We start from the raw sequence: 11,698 nt of genomic DNA on the forward strand, positions 1-11,698 counted from the left end.
GACCTGACTCTGCGTATGAGCCGCCTCTGACTCACTAGGTGACCTTGCTGTCACTCTTTAATTATATGCAAAGTGGCCCCAAGGAAAATCTCAGTTATTCTAGGGCTCCAGAAAATGGGACAGCTGGCTGGTATCTGACTTCTGGCATCTCCATTCTTCTTAACTGACTGGGAGAAAACCTGGCTTCCCCAGAACTCAAGAGTTCATTCAGACCTTCATTCATTGTTGTGGTCCATCCACAGGTTGAAAAAGAACTTCCAGACACTAGGCAGAATGAAAGGAGAATAAAGTTTACTAGGGCAGGGGAGGGGGGGTTGCTGTCAGCATAGAGAGCCGACTTTCTGATAATCAGGGAGAGCCAACCTTGAAAGCGAGTCCTTGGTCTGTTTCTATAGCCAGCGGGGGACAAGGAGCTGGGTAGGGGTCTTGAGAGTCATTTGCTGATTAGATAAGGGCTTCCTAGGTGGCGCTAGTGGTAAAGAGCCTGCCTACCAATGCAGAAGACGTAGGAGATGTGGGTAAGATCTCTGGGCAGGGAAGATCCCCTGGAAAGGGCATGGCCACCCACTCCAGTATTTTTGCCTGGAGAATCCCATGGACAGAGGAGTCTGGCGGGCTATAGTCCGTAGGGTCGGAAAGAGTCGGCCACGACTGAAGTGACTTAGCACACACGCACATATACTGGAGGAGAGAAGAACAAGGCAAATACCTTCTCCTTATATGGGGTGGGAGGGGAGACAGGACATACTACTCAGGAGGGCTCAAAAATTCCCCAAGGGTTACAGCATGGCAGGAAGGGCGATAAGGGTCTGGTTTTTTCTGTTTCTGCATTCCAAGACCCTTCTCCTTCACCGTGTTGCTTTATCCTTGGGGCATCACATACATGAGTGCTGACAGAGAGCAAGGTCCAGTGGCTAAAACTCAGTGCTCCCAATGCAGGGGGCCCAAGTGATCGAGTCAGGAAACTGGATCCCACACACCGTAACTAAAGATCTCACATGCCACAATGAAGACTGAAGATCCCTCATGTTGCAACTAAGACCTGGCACAGCAAAATAAATAATAATTATTATTTTTTTTTAATCAGTAGGGACTTCCCTACAGGGGCAGTGACTGAGACTCCATGCTCCCAATGCAGGGGGACCCGGGTTCAATCCCTGGTCAGGGAACTAGATCCCACATACTACAACGAGAGATCCAACATGCCACAATTTTTACCAAGTTCAAGCTTCCTCGGCTCATCACGTGTAAGCTACAGTTGTTTACTCATCTATAGGCTGCCAGACTCCTCTGTTCGTTGGATTCTCCAGGCAAGAATGCTGGAGTGGGTTGTCATGCCCTCTTCCAGGGGGTCTTCCCTGACCCAGGGATTTGAAGCCGTGCCTCCGGAGGCTCCTGCATTACAGGCGGATTCTTTACTGCTGAGCCACCAGGGAAACCCTATAGAACTAGAGAGAGAAGCAATGAGAAACTAAAGTCAAAAGGCAGAATAGAGAGGGAGAGGCAGTAAGGAAGTAAAGAAAAAAGGGTCTTCAGTCTTGCAAAATATCTCTAGGAAGGGCCAGCCTCTGGAATGGGTATGTTAATCTCTTCTTTTTATTTGCAGCCATTCACAGGTGGGCAGGGTCAGATAATCTCTCTATGAGCTGAACCAAGGAACCTGAGTTTGAGAAGCAGCATCCTTTGAGGCAACCACAATGAAAAGCAAGTCAAAGATACAGTTCTAACATGGAGCCGGAATCGGTTCTTCTCTGCAACACAACTCTCAGCCAAATAAATAAATAATAAATAGAAAGAAATACGTATTTTTCTTCGTCCGTTTCCTAGGTCACAGCTCCCAAACCTGTGGAATTTTCTGAGCAACAAGAGCATTATTATAACATCTTTTGTTATATTTGGTCTCACGTCCTCAGTTCTGAAATCATTTCAGATCCATAAAGGTACAATGAGTGTCTTGTTATTCATAATAAGCTCCTTTCCACTACAAATGGGTTTCTGCTAATGAGCTGACTTTCCGAAACCACCTAAGATGGGGGCTGGTTGTCAGTGGAGCCAACCATGGGATTAAAGGCTTGGAAATTTCAGTCCCATCCCTGGCCCCCAAGGGGGTAAGAGGGGCTGGAGTTTGAGTTCAGATTCCAATGATCAATGATTTAATTGGGCTTTCCTGGTGGCTCAGTAGTAAAGAATCTGCCTTCCAATGTAGGACACCTGGGTTTGATCCCTGGATTGAGAAGATCCCCTGGAGAAGGAAATGGCTACCTACTTGAGTATTCTTGCCTGGGAAACCCCACGGAAAGAGGAGACTGGCAGGCTAAAGTCCATGGGGTCACAAAAGAGTAGGACACAATTTCGCGACTAAACAACAATTTAATCAACCGTGCATGTGTAATAAAGCATCCAGAAAACCCCAAAAGGATGGGGTTCAGGGAGCTTCCAGGTTGGTGAACACGTGGAGGTTTGGCGAGGGCAGTGTGCTGAAGAGTGCATGGAAGCCCCCCACCCTTCCACCATACCTTGTGTCTCTCCCATCTGGCTGTTCCTGACTTACATCTTTTCATAATAAACCAGTGATTTAGTAAGTAAAATGTTTCTCTGAGTTCTGTGAACTGCTCCAGCAAATTAATTGAACTCAAGGAGGGAGCTGTGGGTTCCTCTGACTTACAGTCAGTTGATCAAAAGTACAGGTAACAACCCAGGCTTGCAACTGGTTTCTGAAGTGGGGCTGAGGGGTAGTCTCATAGAACTGAACACTGGACAGTGGAATCTGATGTCATCTCCAGGTAGATGGTGTCAGGATTGAGCTGAATTCTAGGACATCAGCTCGTGTCCAGAGAATTGCTTGTTGGTATGAGGGAGACTCTCACTCCCCACACACATTATAATTGGTGACCAGAACCCTATTAGGGATGCACAAGAGAACCAAACAGGCAAAATCCCTTCTTCATGGAACTTATATTCTAACAAGTGAATAAAGATAATCAACAAGCAAAAATATGTCTGACTCTGATAAGTGCAATGGATAAAAAAAATAGAATAAGAGAACCAAAGGGGACAGAGAGAGGGATCTTGTCTTAAATAGAGGTTTCCAGGCAGGGCTCTCTGACAAGATGCCATCTGAGCCAAGACTTGATGACCTGGCTATTGGGTAGAGGATAAAGTGTGCAGAAGCCAGGGGGAGCAGAGAGACCAGGCCAGGACCCTGCAATAGTCCAGGTGAGAGGTGATGGTGGCTTGGACCAGGACAGATGCAGCAGAGGTAGGGTGAGAGGTGGCTGGATTCTGGATATATTCTGGAGGTGGAGCGGACAGATTTGCTGATTGATTAAATGCAGGGTGAGGGAAAGAGAAGAGTCAAGCATGACTCCAAGACTTATGATCTGAACAGTGAGAAGAATGGATTGAGATGGGGAAGGCTGGCCAAAAGAGAAACAAAAAGTTGTTTTGGCTATGTTAGTTTGAGATGCCTATTAGAATTTCAAGTGGAGATGTTAAATATGCAGTTGAATATATGTGTTCTGGGAAGAGGTCCAGGCTAGAGCTATCATTTGGGGAGTCATCAGATTATAGATGACATTTAAAGCCGTGGGACTTGATGAGATCACCACCAGTGGGAGGAATATGTGTAGACAGAAGAGGTAAGGCTTATCCAGGTAGCAATATCCTCTGAGCTTTCACTGTAGGCCAGGCCCCAAGCTAGGTGTTAGGTATGGAGATGTAAATCCCTCAGCACTTGCCCAAGAGAAGCTCCATTACTTATTTAATTTTTCCTGCCTAAGTGCTTTGGCCAATTAGAGGATAAACATTGAGAATTCCTGCCCTGTGTCTTAGTCACTTGCTCATTTTTTCAAGAGATATTTATCGAACACCTAGTTGGTACAAGGCCCCCAACTAGGCAGGAGGGACATAAAAGGGAGCAACTCAGATGTGGCTCCTGTTCTTCATGGAGTTTATATTTTGTGTGTAGAGGAAATGGACAATGAATGAGATGCACATGGTATTTTGTTATAGCAGCCCAAACAGACTAAGACAGAGTCCATTCACTTTTCAGTCCATCCCCCCAAACCAGCTTATCAAGGTTATCAAAGTGACCACCATGCTGCTAAATCCAGTGGCCAGTTCTCAGCATCCTTCATTGATGGACTTGTTGCCCTCCTCTGAAGCTCATTCTTTGCTCGGCTTCCGGCATCCCTGGAAGAGTTCCCCTCTGTCTCGCTGATTGTTCCTTCTCAGCTTCATCTACCTGCTCCAGCTCTGCTTCCTGACCTCTAAAGGATGAAGCGTCCTGGGCCTCAGTCTTTGGACCACTTCACATAGTTTCCATTTTCAAGTCTTTGAATACCACCTCTATACTCACGACTCTTATCTTAGTCCATTCAGGATGCTGTCACAGAGTATCATAGACCAGGTGGCTTATAAACAATAGACATTTATTTCTCACAGTTCTGGAGACTGGACGTCCAAGATCAAGGTGCCAGCATGGGCAGCTTCTGGTGAGGGCCCACTTCCTGGTTCACAGATGACCATCTTCTTTCTGCGTCCTCACATGGTGGAGGGGGTGAGGGAGCTCTCTGAGGCTTCCTGCATAAGGGTCCCAACCCTATTCATTACCTAATTATCTCCCCCAAAGCCTCACCTCCTAATACTATCACATTGGGGGTTAGGTTCCAACATATGAATTTTGGGAGACATATAGTTTACAGTCTATAAATATATAGACTATTTATACATATATAAATAGTCTATGTGTGTTAGTCCCTTCCCTGGTGGCTCAGCTGGTAAAGAATCTGCCTGCAATGCAGGAGACCCGGGTTCGATCCCTGGTTTGGGAAGATCCTCTGGAGAAGGAAATGGCAACCCATTCTAGTATTCTTGCCTAGGAAATCCCATGGATAGAAGAGCCTGGTAGGCTCCAACATATGAATTTTGGGGGATACATAAACATCTATAGGAACCCCAAATTTGTAGTTGCCAGGAAGAAGTATGGGTAGACTGGTAACCCCACTTGTGCCTGGCATCTGAACTGAGGGTAATTCTTGTGGGACTAAGCCCTTAACCTGGGGCAGGGGAGGTCTGCACTAACTCTGGGTAGTTATGAATTACTGGACACAGAGTTGGCATTGGAGAATTGACGTGGAAAAATGACACATTTGGTGCCAGAGGTGGTGTCAAAAGAAGATGTCAAAAGAGATACCATGGTAGTCCCTGGGTATCTGCCCAGTGCTAAAGATACAGACTTCAATAAAAACAAAAATTATAAACCACAGATAGGAGAAAAGAAAAAAAGATAAATAGTGATACCAAACTTCTGGATGGGAAAGCCAAATATAGCAAGAATGGAAAAATCTTTCCCAAGTAAATTTATAGATTTAACACCATTCCAGTGAAAAAACTAGAAGGTGCTATATAGAAATTGATAAAAAGATTCTAGAATGTACTTAGACAAATCAACTGGCAAAAATTCTGAGGGGATAAAAGGAATAGTAGAGGATACCTAGGCTTTTCTCAGGTACAAACTGGGAGGAAAGTACGAGGCTGGGGTCACACAGGTCTTGACAGCACTGAAGACTAACTTACTAAGTCAGGGACCTGAAGATCAAAGAAGGTTTGACCAGGCTAAAGACTGAGGAGGCAGAGGCGGAGAAATCAATGTTCTAAGAAGAAATAGCCCCTGCAAGACAGAGTACAGGCTCTGAGACACAGCAGATCCTGGAGGAGCTGGCAGTCTGGGAGTAATGGGAGATGAGGGAGAGACTGGAGGCAAATCACAAAGGGTCAAGATAAAGGAGAACAGATAGGGCTCTCTCCAGAGGGACAGACACTGTCTCCTCCACCGCTGGGACCCTAGTATCTAGCGCAGTGCGCACAGTAGGTGTTCCAGAAATAGCCTGCAGATCTTTTCATAACTACATTTAAGGACTTGGTTGTTTTAACATCTGCGGGGTATTCAGAACTGCACGTTTCCAGTGTCGTTCTGATCCTCTGGATGGACCCTGAGATGCTTCCAGTTTCTTAGGGAATCACAGTTATGAAATTCTGAATTTCCCAGCAGTTTGAATATCATCCCCCTTGCAGCCTTCCTCCTCAGGCCTGAGAGGGATCACTGGCTTTTTGCTTGATCCTCTTCTGCTTTCCCTCTGGCTTCCCAACAAACATCCTTTTGCTCTGCACAGCTCCCCTAGGAGACTGTGAGACTATATTCCCCTCAGGTTCTCGCCTTCCCCCAGCTTTGAGTGTCTCATCCCATTTACAATCATCCTAGTCAGGGATATACAATAAACATTTGTATGAGCAGCTGAAATACTTAGGATTTACATGTATAATCTAACCCAGCCGGGCTCTGACTTACATTAGGGCTTCTCACCCTACGTCACTGGTGGCTTTAGAGTGAAAAAGGAAGAACGCCCCTGCTACCTCCACCTAACTATGGTTAGGAAAAGCACCAAGCTCTTTTCTATTCTCCCAGCTTTCTTTGCAAATGCTCTTCCTTCTGCCTGGAATGCTTTTATTTATTTACTTAATTTTAACAATAAACTGGGTCTTCCTTGGTGCATGCAGGCTTTCTCTAGTTGCAGCCACAGAGGCTACTCTTCAGTTGCGGTGCCTGGGCAGCTCATGGACTGAGAACATGTGCTTCACTAGCTGTGGCACGGGAGCTTAGTTGCCTCCCAGCGTGTGGGATCTTCCTGGACCAGGGAGGGAACCCAAGTCCCCTGCACTGGCAGGTGGATTCTTAACCACTGGACCACCAGGGAAGTCCTGGAATGCTTTTTTCGCCTCTCCTCATGTACCTGGTCAACACTAGCTGCAACTTCAGGTGTCAGCTCAGAAGCCACCCCCTCCAGGAAGCCTTCCCTGAACACCCCACTCAGCTCTAGGTTAAGGGGCTGCAGGAGCACCCATTGCCATTGTCCCTTTAGTTGTCTGTGAACAGTGCTGGTCTTGATCACTCTTGTGTCCCTGGAGCCCAGCACACAGCCAGGCTGTTCTGTGGCTCCGTAAATACCCATTTGAATGATTGAACAAATGTCAAGTGGGCAAGGAGTGGGGAAAACCATCAAAGTCCCAGATGCCAGAGACACAAGCCTGGGCTTTTTAGAGCTGGGGTCAGAGAGTTTCACGAGGGGGAGAAAAACCTCTGGTCTTCTGCAGGCATGGTCAAGGAGTATACCACAACGAGAAAAACTGGCAGCCCACGAGAAGGATGGAATAACAAAAGAAACTGGTCCCCAGCTGCCTAGCTCCAGGGAACGTTTGTCAATGTGACATTCACAGAAGCCCTGCACATGTGCTGGCTGAGGGGGAGAGTCAGCCTCAGCCAGACAGAAGGAAATTCAGCTACTGTGCACATGTTAACACTGGGGGAGGGACGGCTCGGAAGGCTGGGCTTTTTTGTTTTGTTTTTTACTTTATAAAATCTCCAAATATGTTCTGTATTTGTTTTTACCTTTAAGGAGTGTGTGAACTTTTGAGATGCTGTTACCAAGTTATACTGATGCAGTTCATTAAAAATCTTCTTAGTACAGGGACTTCCCTGATGGTCCAGCAGCTAAGGCTCAGTGCTTCCATTGCAGGGGGCACGGGTTCAATCCCCGGTCAAAGAACTAGAGCCCACATACCTCAGTTGTATCCGACTCTTTGTGATCCCATGGACTGTAGCCCATAGGCAACTCTGTTCATGGGATTCTCCAGGCAAGAATACCGGAGTGGGCAGCCATTTCCTTCTCCAGGGGATCTTCCCAACCCAGGGATCGAACCCAGGTCTCACATTGCAGGCAGATTCTTTACTGTCTGAGCTGCCTGGGAAGCCCCAGATCCCACATATCACAACTAAAAGATCCTGAATGCTACAATGAAGACTGAAGATCCCATGTGCCTCAACTAAGACTCGGAACAGCCAAATAAATAAGTAAATATCTTTCTAAAATCCACTTAATAAAAAATTGGGTGCAAATTATAGGATGCTATTAAATCAACACATCTTCTTGCTGCATCAGAAAACATTATCAGCGCTGTCATTAATTGTTTCACACCCCTTCCGCCCTTTGCTCGTGTTCCTGGTTCACTCTGGTTTCCGAGGTATGTGACAGACTGGAAAATGTTTAGGGAAAAATTCTGAGTTGAGGGTAAGGAATTTAGGGCTTAGAAAATAAAACCTGGTGAACTTGAGAAGTCCGTTTGTCATTTTATACTTCAGTTTGCCTTTTCTAGAGCTAGAACAACTCTTCTTTAAGTATTAGTTAATGAAATTAACAGGTGTTTATTAAACACTTACTATGTACCAACACATAGGACTGTAAAGGAAAAGGATTGGTCCCAGTGATTCTTCACCTTTTTTGTGGGGAGTTGAGGGGTGTAGATTTACAGATCTTTGAAAATTATAAACTGCACTGATAAACTGTATGGTAGCCACTGGCCACATTTGGCTATTAAAATCAAAATTAATTAATTACCATGAAATACAATGAATAGTTTGGCTTCTCAGCTGTAGCAGCCACCTTTCAAGTGCTTAAAAGCTACATGTAGCCACATGTGATTACTATACAGAACTCAAGTAAGAGAACATTTCTATTTTCATACAAAGTTCTGCTGGTTAGCACTGCGCTGGTATCCTTCCAGAATCAAGACTTTCTTGTTCATGTGCAATATTTTGTGTCCAACTTTACAACTTTTACAGCTTCGCAGGGTGGTGTTTGTCGGGGTTGGGTGGGGAGGCAGTGCTCTGCTGACAGCCGAAGCCTATGGATCCAAGAAAAAGGATCCCTGACACAACAAGCTATCTGACGCCTCCATCTCAGAATACAGGACGTTGGCAAAAATAAAGCAAGGAGGCTGCTACAAATTCAGCATGCTCACTGCTGTAGATATACCTCACATAAAATCAGGCCCTTGTGTTCCTACTCTGGTCACATTTACAGAAACATCAGTTCAGGGACTTCCCCGGTGGTCCAGTGGCTAAGATTCTGAGCTTCCAATGCCGGGAAGCTCGGGGAACTAGATCCCGCATACCATAGCCAGGAGTTCGAACACCTTGAACTAAGACCTGATGCAGCCAAATAAATAAATTAATTAAAAAAGAAAAAGAAACATCAGTTCATTATCCAAAAATAATTGAAGATATTAACGATTTTCTACAGTCTCTTAGAGAAAACACCAAATATTCACGGTGTACTGCAACTCTACTTGAATTATCTTTCCCATCTTTCTTCCCTTCTCATCCTCCCACACATGGCACTTGCTTCCCTGAAGCTCTCTGCTCCTCCTTCCAAACTCTCTTCAGATCTCCTAGTTCTGCTGCTGCTTGTCCCCTTCCTCCCCTGCACAGCTCAGTTCTTAATTATGTAGCTCTCCAGAATGTTCCACTTGACTCCAGTGCACAAATATAGTGGCAAAGAATGACAGAAAGCTCCCAGGGTACAGCGGTCAGAAACATATTCCACAGTGACCCAGCCCAAGCCCTCCCTGCCAGCCTGGACTGGTCTCTCTGAGATGACTCATATTCCCACCAATGCTTTACTGCCATCACTTCCTCTTCTGCCCACTCCTCCCAAGGGCCAGGGTCTGGGAGAAGCTCCTGACTGAGCCTAGCAGAGAAGAAAACATTTTGCCTGAATGCCAGAGGGGACTGATGTCATAGGCAAAGGGAAGAAACCAGATGGGCAGGTTCATAGAATGTTTTATCCCCAGTGTTAATTGTTTTCTTATTATTTTTTACTGGGCACTGCCCTGCTCTCTCGTAGGGAGTAAATGCACGGCTTGCTGTGGGAAATGCCTTAACTCTTAACAGTCTGCCAAGGTCAAAGGATCCTTTTTAATCTGAAGACAATCCCATGGTGCCATTCTTATCATCACATCAGGAATGATAAATTTTATTGAGCTCCCATACAGTTTGCCTTTCCAGACTGTTCATGGGATCCTAAAGGAAATCAACCCTGAATATTCATTGGAAGGACTCATGCTGAAGCTGAAGCTCCAATACTTTGGCCATCTGATGTGAAGAGCTGGCTCATTGGAAAAGACCCTGATGCTGGGAAAGATTGAGGGCAGGGGGAGAAGGGGACGACGGAGGACGAGATGGTTGGATGGCATCACCGACTCAAAGGGCATGAGTTTGAGCAAGCTCCAGGAGATGGTGAAGGACAGGGAAGCCTGACGAGCTGCAGTCCATGGAATTGTAAAGAGTCAGACACGACTGTGCAGCTAGACAACAACAACACAGTTTAAATGAAAACTCCTCCCTGTGGGAAGAGCAGGTCTATCCCACGTACCTGAAGTCTCCCATGCCCACCCACCATCACCTGCTCATGCACCTGGAATTCTGTTTTCAGTACAGAGGGGACATATAGCCTAGAACTGTCATACTTCTTTTTTCCTTTTACAGGTTTTTTTGTTGTTTTGGCTGCACTGTGTGGCGTGCGGGATCTTACTTCCTTGATCAGGGATCAATCCCATGTCCTTGCAATGGAAAAATGGATTCTTAACCACTGGACTGCCAGGGAAAGCCCAGTCATTACACTTCTTAACCTTCTTTCTTGTATCCTCCACGTGTATCTGAACTCATCGCTGTCCATCCTTTTGCAGATCACTTCCATCTGCTTCATTCCCCATCTTGGAATGATAACCACTGCCTAGCCAGTGCCCCAAGCCAGAAACCTGGGAATCGACCTGGAGTCTTCCTCCTTCTCAAGCCCCCGTGACCAATCTATCTCCAAATCCTATGATTCTGCCCTTGGGATATCTCATCTCCTTAGCATCTACCTCCATCACCTTGGGCTTTCCAAGTGATGCAGTAGTAAAGAACCAACCAGCAATGCAGGAGATGTAGGCTCAATGCCTCAATGGGGAAGATCCCCTGGAGGAGGAAATGGCAACCCACTCCAGTATCTTTGCCTGGAAGATTCCAAGGACAGGGGAGCCCGGTGCGCTACAGTCCATGGGGTTGCAAAAAGTCAGACAGGACTAAGTGACTGAGCACACAAGCACACTATCACCTTTCATCAGGCGACTGGCATCTCTCATGCTTGGATGACAGCTGTGGTCTCCCCATTGGTGTCTCCCTGCACCCACTCCTATGATACTTCCTCGTGTAACTTGCTAGTCAATAGGCCACCTGGGACTATCCCTGTTCTTATCTATATTCACCTTTAGGCTAATCTGAGCACACTGCCTTATCTTTCCTGAACAATACAAATTCAACTCTAATCAAAATCATTAACAGAGAATGCAGATTTTTTTAAGGTCTTTATTTGTTACAATATTGTTACTGTTTTATGTTTTTGTCTTTAGGCCACAAGCCTGTGGGATCTTAGCTCCCCACCAGAGGTCGAACCTGCACCCCTTGCACTGGAAGGCGAAATCTCAACCACTGGACCAGCAGGGAAGTCCTGAGAATGCAGATTTTTAATGAAGTCACAGGAGGGGGCTTACACTGCGATTACACAGCAACACTTCCTACACTGACCCCTTAATTATTTCTGCTCTTTCCCCAAGTTCTCCAATAATGGCCGCTGTTGCCACATCTCTTCCTGTCTCCTTTTCCTTCCCTCACTGTCCTGCAGCTGCCCTCCATTCAAATTAGCTCTTAGTCTCCTCCCCTACTCTTTATTTTCCATCTGTTCAGCTGCCACTTCCTTCCGAGAAGGTCTCATCCCAACACAACTTCTTAAAACCCTTTAATGGCTACTCACTGCCCTAAGTA

The sequence above is a fragment of the Bos mutus genome, chromosome 17 (genome assembly GCF_027580195.1).
Source record: "Bos mutus isolate GX-2022 chromosome 17, NWIPB_WYAK_1.1, whole genome shotgun sequence".
NCBI lineage: Eukaryota > Metazoa > Chordata > Mammalia > Artiodactyla > Bovidae > Bos > Bos mutus.